This window comes from Ictidomys tridecemlineatus, chromosome 7 (genome assembly GCF_052094955.1).
Source record: "Ictidomys tridecemlineatus isolate mIctTri1 chromosome 7, mIctTri1.hap1, whole genome shotgun sequence".
Taxonomy (NCBI): Eukaryota; Metazoa; Chordata; class Mammalia; order Rodentia; family Sciuridae; genus Ictidomys; species Ictidomys tridecemlineatus.
This window is the reverse complement of record NC_135483.1, coordinates 139,892,055-139,901,425: the sequence shown is the minus strand read 5'-3', so window position 1 is coordinate 139,901,425 and position 9,371 is coordinate 139,892,055.

The window sequence follows — 9,371 nt, the reverse complement described above, 5'->3', positions numbered from 1 at the left end:
AACCATGTACAAATGTGATCCCTGAAGGTTTTCCAGCCAAGAAAGGCTTGAGCCAAGTCTGAATGGTGGGCCGGGCCAGGAAAGGAATTCTATACTGGGAGAAGGCAAGAGAATTGAAAGAGAGTGTCTAACCTGTTAAGCCATTGTGATAACTTTGGTGTGTCTGGAGTGTGGGATTCCCATGAGGGTGTAACCAGAGGTAAAACTGGAAAGACAGGCAAGTGATAAAAGGATAAAAATCACAGAGTGCTAGAGAGTTTGAACTTTAGGAGTAGCCACAGAAGAATTTTAAAATGGAAAAGCAAAATCAAATTTGGTATTACAAATATAACTATGGAAGTTGAACTGAAAGGGACTGAAATTGGAGACAGGAAGATTAATTGAAAGATGTTTCAATAATCTAGGAAGGAAATAATAAAAGTTTGAACTAAGGCAATGGCAGAAGAATGAATGCATGAATGGATGGATTAAATGAAATTAATTTAAAGAACTTTGTAGTATATAGTATGACCTAGGGACCGGTAAGGCATGGGAGTATGGGATATGGAGAGTGGATGAAACAGTTAATGACTCCCAGATCTTTGGTTTGGATAACTGTGTCCTTATTCTGGCTCTTATTTTTGGTCCTGTTTCTACTCAAGGCAATGATTATGAAAGAAAGAAATTCGAGGGACCCATTGAACATGCAAAGGAAGATGTGTAGTGGCCAGTATGAGTATACTGGAGCTCTGGAAAGGAAGATGTCATTACATATGTAATTCTTGAAGTCATAAGAGTAGATGAAACTGGAGAAGTTATGTATGTTTCACTTGTGTTTTCCTTTCTAGTCATTTTATTCTATATATAAGTTATTCTAACTTATATATTATTATTTAGTTATAATAATCACATATATATAATTTCATTTTTCCTTGTTCACCTTATATTATATCAAAAGCTTTTAGGGGCTAGGTATATAGCTCAGTGGTAGAGCACTTGCCTACGATGTGTAAGACCCTGGATTCAATCCCCAGTACTGCCAAAACAAAACAAAACAAAAAAACACCAAACTTTTGTCATGTTGCAGGAGTTTTCAAAGTGATCATTTAGCTAACTAAAACTAAAAGAACATGCTATAGTTATGGTTCAATTGAGTTCTGTCATAAACATTTTTATTCATATTTTCCCTATAACTTGAATTTTTTAGAAAAGATTCTCAGAAATTGGAACATATATGTGTTATAAAAGTAATGTGTATTGCACATATGTATTCATATTGCTTTCCAAAATGGTTGTACTAGTTTACCAAATATATGAAAACAAGTGTTTAACTAGATATTTATCAGGTGTTAACATGTGAGTGGGGCATGCATATAATTTTATTATGTATATTAAACATTTTATTTGAGTACAACATACCTGCGTCAAAGTGTACAAACCTAAAATTTACAATTTGATGAATTTTTCACAAAGTAAACACACCATGCGATCTGAACCTAAATGAGGAAACTTTACCAGCAATCCTGAAGCCTTCCTCCTATACCTCTGAGGGTAACTACTGTCCTGATTTTTAACTCTATAGAAAAGTTTTGCCTATTTTTCTGCATTTTTGATATAAATGGAACCACATAGTACACAAGCTTTTATGTCTATCTTCTTTTGCTCAATTTTATGTTTGTACAATTCACCCACATCGGTGTGTGGGTCCATTAATTCTCATTTCTGAATAGTATTTCACAGTGTGAATGTTCCATAATGTATTTACTCTGGGGAATTTGGATGATTTCTAATTTTGAACTATTATAAACAGTGCTTCTTATGAACACTCTTGTACATGTCCTATGATGGAGATATGTGTTTTTGTTGAGTATATATACCTAGGAATAGAATTGATGGATCATAGATGTTTGTGTTCAGTCTTTGGTGCTTACTGCCACACATTTTTTAAAGGTGCCAATATCCACTCCCATTAGTCTATGGGAGTTCCCAATATTTCACATGCTTATTAATACTTCATCTTTTTCATTTAGCCTTTCTGGTGAGTGGTATCTCATTTGGCTTTAATTTACATTTTCTTGTTAACTAAAGATGTTTAGCATCTTTTCTCCCCACCACTCCCTGTTATTTAGTTATTCTCTTTTGTGAATCAACTGTTCAATTTTTTGTCCACTTTTCTACTCTATTGTTTGTCTTTTCTTTATTGATTTGTAGGTTTTGTTTTGTTTTTTACATATTCTGAATTCCCTCTACTGTCTAAAAGTGAGACTTTTGATGATCAGAGGTTCCTTTTTTTAATTTTTAATTTTTTAGTTGTAGATGGGCACAATATCTTTATTTTGTTTATTTTATTTTTTTAATGTGGTGCTGAAGATTGAACCCAGTGCCTCACACAGGCTGAGAGCTCTACCACTGAGCCACAACCCCAGTCCAATCAGAGGTTCTTTACTTCATATAGTTCAATCTGTCAGGTTTGTCCCTATAGTAGGCATATTCAGCATCTGGTTTAAAAAAACTTTGTCTATCTAACTCAAGGTCATGAAAATATTTCCCTATGTTTTCTTTTAATATTTTATTTTTTAAATTTTCACATTTAGAGCTACAATCCATCTGGATTATTTTTTGTGGTTTGTGTGTGGTAGGGGTCAAGGTGCGTATTCTCTCAGTGGTCAGCCGTTTGTCCCTATGACCCAGGCTGATTTATTGAGAAGATCATTCTTTCCCTCCTGTGCTGGATGTTAATATATTTTCATTTTTTTTTACAGTTTAACAAAGGAAAAGTCATAATTTATTGTTCAACTTGAATTTCTTGAGTATTATTCAAGACAGAATAGGCTATGCTGCAATAGGAAATAAAGTAGCAAATTTTGGAGCCTTCAAACAATGTGTGTTTATTTCTCTATGTGCAGTCAGTGCCAGTGGCCAACTTATACAGCAGCTGCTCTCCCTGCCATGACGGGGATATCCAGGCCACTTTGACCCTGTGACTTTACATCCTTATGTTGTCTCTCCTGCTGAAGAAGAATCTGATGGTAATGTGCTGACTCAATGTCTTTGGCCTGCAAGGGGCACACTAGGGTTCTCACATTCCATTGTCTATACCTAGTAGCAGGCCCCACCTCACTGAAAGGGGCCTGGAAAGTATAGTTTTCCCATTTGCCCAGAACAGTGAAGAAAACTAGATACACAGAGATAGTGGTTCCACCACAATGTCATAACTGTTTTTCCATTTTGTGAATTGTGTCTATTGATGTTTAGCTTTATTTGTACATATCTTATGTTTATGTTCTCAAAATAACCTTTAAGATTTCTCGCTTTGGATTGTATTGTAATTTAAAAATACTACCATTAATTCATTGCAAATGTGCTTACTACCTTTCTACTTATTCTTTTCTTTGTAGTCTTTTTGTGTTATTTTATTTAGATGTATTTTTTATAAGCAGCCAAGAATTGAATTTAATTTTTTAACACGATCCGAGAGGCTGTTTCTATTAATAGGGAATCTAAATTTAATAACTCAACTGATCATGCTTAGTCTCATCCTGCCATGGTTCCGTGCCTTTGTTTTCATATGTGCCTGCTGTTTCTTTTCAGTTTTGTCATTTGCTCTGCAGACTTGGTTTTGTTTGCTCTTATCTTCTGCTATGATTTTTGAAGATGGACTTTCCTCTGATTTCTGCTACTAGATTTTGGAGAGCTTTGCACAAATACTTTTTTTAAAAAAATCTATCTTTGTTTAATTGTACCAATACAAAGCCAAACACTAACTTTTGACTCCCTGTGGAAGAGGAGGCGTCAAACATTTTTTTCCTCCCCTTAGGCCCAGTTAACCCTTCTTTTGGTTGATTTTCATTAATTTAATCTGGGGTAGTACACCTAGTCATTTGAAAAAATACAGGATTTTTTTCCCCATAAAGTAATTGCTGTTCCAATAAAACATTTGGAAAATAATGAAAAGGTCAAAGGCCAGCAACAAAAACCTGTCATCACTTAGCTACACCAATACTACTCTTTAATATTTTAATATATAGCCTTTCAAACTTTTTAGTATACACATTTTAAATGATCGAGGCTATGTTATGTAAATATCAATTTTTTTTAACATGGGTTCTTGTTACCTTGCCCAGGCTGTTATTGAACTCTGGGCTCAAACAATTCTCCTGCCTCTGCTCCCCAGTGCTGGGACTATAGGCATACCTATATATATGCCTGTATATATAGGCTCTGTATATAAAATTTTTTAAAAATATTTTTTTGTTGTCAATAGATCTTTATTTTATTTATTTATATGCGGTGCTGAGAATCGAACCCAGTGCCTCACACATGCCAGGCAAGCACTCAAGCACTGTTCCACAACCCCAGCCCTATATATAAACTTTTTAATATGCTGATTTATTCACTGAAATGATCTTAAAGTAAATCAGTTGCTTTGGGTTATTTTAAAATCTTCACAAACATTTTAATGACCTTATCATTTTCTATAAGTTAGTGAACCATTAATTATTACCTTTCCCTGTTATTGAACCTTTAAGTTATTTTCAATGTTTAAAGTAATATTGAATCAGATTTTTAGAAAAATCACTTTTTCCTCTAATTTAAGATTGTTTTCTTCAGGGTGAAATTAATGGGTCAAAAAAGAATAATTTTTAAAGAACTCTTGATCTACATTGCTGAATTGTTTCCAAAAGAAATCTCATTATTATAAATACAATCTCAGTGTAAGTATATTTACTGTATTATGCACTATATAAATACTATATTACACTATTATAACTATATTTCTCTAGTTCTGTTTGTATTTTAGGCTGAACAATATCAATTCATCTCCCATTAGTGTTTATATTAATTCAATCTATAGCCAAAGTGTGTTTTAAGTATCTCCACCAAGTCTTTCCGAGTACAATCTTCCAAATCATGTGTTCTTTTTATGATTCAATGAGTCATGATTTTATGATTCATGGAATTATGTCAAATCCATGGGAGAATGTTCCTGATATGCTTTTTTGATCACCAATAAAATCAGTGCTTTATTTGACTTAATTAGAAGGTTTCTTTGGTGTATTTTGAGTAGTTAGCTGACTTAGTTTAACAGAGGGAAATTACACTTTGCTACTAGGGTCCTTGCCCTCTCCCTACCCATTGCAAACTTGCTACCTACACCAAAGAGAAGCTTAGGCCAAATTTAAAGATGAATTTCTAGGAGAGGTTTGAAAGTGTGTGAAGGTCTCTGTACAAGGTTAAAAAAAAAAAAAGGAAAAAAGCAAAGATTGAACCAGGAACTTGATACTACACGAAACTTAAGATATAATAAAAACCAGTCTTAAGTTGTGTAAGGAGTAGATCCAGGCTCTGATGGATAAGTAGAGAAGTGTTGGATCTTGAAAATGAAATAATCTAAATCACTTTGATATACTTTGTAGCCCAGCAGAAATTGCTCTTTATTGATGAAGTTTCAAATTCAAGCTTCTGGATTTTTCCATCCATTTATCTACACTTCACTTCAAGGATGGGTGATTTTCTACTTTGGATGATCATCATTTGTTCCACGGCTCTCTCCTCACCAGCCTGATCTCCGTGTGTGACTCACCCCTGTGTTCCCACTACTCTGGGCAAGCAGCCTTACCCAGCTCAAGAGCTCGGCAAGTATTTTATGACCAGAGTGTTTATCAGTCCATAGCTGTTTTCAACACCGATGAACACACAGGTTAAAACCATTTCCAAACAACTTTCTTTACTAAGTGCCCAAAGTGAACAATAGCTTAGTACATAAACACTTATCCAAGGACTTCAAAGTGGCGATTTTAGGAATTTAATTGTAGTTTTATTGTTTTTAAGACATCGTTTTCATCTCTCCTGCCCATTGGAAACCACCATTCATTTCTCCATATATTAATAACATTTTTCTTGTTTTAATATTTCTTTTCATTTTCTCATTGAACAATTATAAATACAAATTTATTTTCCAAAGAGAAAGAGACAATGAGAGAAAGGGAGAGAGAGAAGAGAAAACTTGGAACAACAATGCGCTGTTAAACTTTCTAATTTTTTTCTTTTTACTGTAAGTATATAATTTAATGAATTTTTATACCCCACACCCCAAGTACTGGGGAATTGAACCCAGGGGTGCTCTACCATGCAATTAAATCTCTACCCTTTTTATTTATTCATTCGAGATAGAGACCAAATTGCCTAGGCTGTCCTTGAATTTCTATTCTCCTTGACTTTTTGTCCTCCTGCCTCAGTCTCCAAAGTAGCTGGGATTACAAGTATGCAACACCATGCAGATACCTGAACACATCTTTAATCAGTACCTAGATCAAGGAACTAAATATCACTTGCAGTTTAGATGCCCCCCTCTTATTTTATGCATGGTGGTCTGTATTCCTTTTTGTCCCTCTCTCCCCCTTTTTTTCTTCCTTCCTTCCTTTCCTGGGAATTGAAACGCTGAGCTACATCCGAAGTCCTTTTTAATTTTTGTTTTAAGATGGAGTCTTGATAAAGGTCTCACACAATTGCTGAAGGTCTCACAAAATTGTTGAGACCGGCCTTGAACTTGCAATCCTCCGGCCTCAGCCTCCCAAGTTGTGTGCCACTATGCTAGGCCATGGTGGCATTTTGACTATATTTTTGAGAGGAAGAAATTCTCATCAGTACTTGACATTCCTGTGTTTCAAAGTTTTCATGTATATATAAGGTTATGTATAATTCATCTTATTTTTGTCATTTCAAATTAACAAAGATTTGTTGGTCTTAGCACTGTGATGCATGCATGTAGTCTTAGCTACTTGGGTAATGAGGCAGGAGGATCCTGTCAAAAAGTGTATATATACATATATCTATATGTATAATATATTAATATATAATATTATTATAACAATATTATATTATAGCATAATATATAATAATATTATATATACATATATGTATATGTACATAAATATGTATATATATGTGTGTGTGTGTATATATGTATATATGTGTGTGTGTGTGTGTGTGTGTGTGTGTGTGTATAGTCAGGGTGGTGCATACCTGTGATCCATGCTGCTAGGGAGGCTGAGGCAGAACGATCACAAGTCTCTGAGATTTAGTGATCCTTTCTCAAAATAAAACTAAAAAGGAGGGCTTGGGTTGTAGCTCAACAATAGACTACTTGCCTAGCACATGTGAGGCACTGGGTTCAAATCTCAGCATATAAATAAGTAAATAAAATAAAAACCTATCAACAACTAAAAAATATTTTTAAAAAATAAAAAGGGCTGGAGATGTAGTTCAGTGGTAAAGCACCCCTGGGTTCATTCCTCAGTACCACCACCAACAAAACAAAACAAAACAAGAAAAACTACACACACACACACACACACACACACACACACACACACACATACATATTTGGCTCCCGCCCCCCCCCTTCCCTTTTGTCCTGGGGATTGAAACTAGGGCCTTGTACATGTTAAGCTTGCTCTCTATCGTGGAACTACATCCCCAGCCCCTGGCATTTATTTTTATTTGCTAGAAAAATGTTAAAGCAACTTTTAAAGTCTTTAAACTATAGAGTTAGGAATTCTAAAAGCTGTAAAGAATTAAGGATGTTTGATTCATTTCTAATGAAACGTGACATTGGCTTCTTCACCTACAAAAAAAACCTTTATGCTGCAGAAACAAAGTCCAAGGTAAGATTTGGGGGATTTTTGTTTTTCCCTCTAATGTGATATTTTGGTTTAATCAGTAACATTTAGGATGGGTAAAGTGTAACATTAGACTACAATTGGTTTTATATGTTTTCTCCATTACTTTTCAAAGTAGCCTGCTTTACTGAGTGGTACATTGTCAATTTAAAATCTGCTATATGAGTACTGTTTGCTTGTTGTACTTTGTTTTTGTAAACATTTTATAATACTTATCCTTGGTGGATAGCTTCTAGTGTACTTTTGGGGGAGGCAATATTAAGATTTTTTTTAAACTTGGGCAAAATGAATCAATTTTGAAAATATTGTAGCTCTAATTTTTGTTTTATATGGACCAAGTCTTCCTCCCTCCAAATGTGTTGACAAACCTGAGGGAAATCATTTCCATAATAGATTAGAGAAAGTGTGACCCAGCCTGTTATGCACAAACCTTGGAACTATCATTACTGGAATTTGGAAACTGAAACCTTCAAGCAGTGGCTTTTTGAATGCATAGTGCAGGTGGAACTAACTAACCTGCTCATATTTGAAATGAGAGTTCTTCAAAATCCAGTGTAATAGAGTTATTTGTCTAATATCTAATAAAAAAGATGAGTAAGGTGGCATGTAGAGATACGAGGGCAGGCATCTCAAGGGCTCCAATCTATGTGTATACATTTGAACAAAGAAGGGAATCAAAATTCGGTGTGAGTCTGGGTGGAGGAGGCCATACTGGCATCTCACTTCACTTTGATAAGGAGGGAGAAGGCCAAACACTTCTCATTTTCTTAACATTGTTATGTAATATTTCCTACGTGTAAAAGTAGATCTAATAGATATATGCAATTTTGAATAGAGGAAAAAAAAAGAAAAAAGAAACATAACCTCCATATTCTCACCCAATTTAACAAGTGGTGCTTTTAGCAATTAGCAAGGTTTTGAAGTCCCCGTTGGTCCCTCAAGATCACATCCACCCTTTTCCCTGACAGAAGTAACCTCTCTGACTTTGGTTTCTCATTCTCACTTTTTTCTTTTCTAAATTATATATATATTTTTAGTTTCTTAATGGTTTTGAATATTTTATAAATGGAGTCAAACTGACTTTTATCTTTCTGTAGCCAGCTCACCTGCTTGCTTATGTTTTCCTTCCTTCCTTCCTTTTTACATCCTTCCTTCCTCTCTTCCCTTGCTTCCCTTACCCTCACCCTCCTTACCCTCAATTCCTACCCACCCCCACCTCGCGGTCATGCTCCTGGGTCTCACTATGATGTGCTTGCTAGCCCAGAAATCTTTCCCTCAGGTGATCCTTCTGCCTCAGCTCTCCCAAGTAGCTGAGACTATAGAGGTGGACCACCATGTTCATCTTAGTAACTTTTTTTTTTTAAATCAAGATTATGTTTGTGAGCATTTTTATTGTTGTACAGTAAACCAGTGTGTAAATATACATAACTCTAGTTTATTTATCAATGGACATATAGGTGATTTTCAGCTTTTGGATACTATACACAATAGCACTGTGAACATTTGTGTCCTTATCTCCTAGTTCACATGATCCTCTAAGATCTAGTCTTTGAAATGGAACTGCCAAGTTATAGTGTCTTCAACTTTACTAGGTACTACCTTATGAACTATTCTTTGCTTAGTTCAAAAAGTCTAGGATTGCTAGATTTAGCAAATCAAAATACAGGATGCTCAGTAAAATTTGAAATTCAAATAAACAATAAACAATTT